Genomic DNA, 487 nt, shown 5'->3' with positions numbered 1-487 from the left:
TCTGATACATTACTGCGCAACTTTATGAATAGCATGGAAACATTATCTGATACAACAGAGGAGGACCAAGCCCCTTAGGTAGGAAATATTTCAAAATACAACTGGGAAAGAGCTGCATCATCCAAATAGAACCAACCTCAGTGATATGGATAAAGTAAAGCTTTCAAGATATCTATTTGCTGATGTGGCATGACTCAAATTGAGGAGAAACAGATGCAAACATCCATTAATAATTGGAACATGGAATGTACAAAGTATGAATCTAAAAATTGTAAGTTGTCAAAAATGAAATGGAACACATTAAGATTGTACCCTAGGTATTAATAAGCTGAAATGGACTGATTATGGCATTTTGAATCAGACAAATATATGATCTACTATTCTGGGAGACAATTTCAAGAGGAATGGCATGGTATTCATCATCACAAAGGATGTTTCAAGATCTGTCTTGAAGTAGAGTGCTGTCATTGATAGGATAATATCCATA

Source organism: Orycteropus afer, unplaced genomic scaffold (genome assembly GCF_000298275.1).
Source record: "Orycteropus afer afer isolate SDZICR_OR568_19922 unplaced genomic scaffold, OryAfe1.0 scaffold00672, whole genome shotgun sequence".
Lineage (NCBI taxonomy): Eukaryota > Metazoa > Chordata > Mammalia > Tubulidentata > Orycteropodidae > Orycteropus > Orycteropus afer.
Note: the sequence above shows the minus strand (reverse complement) of the source record.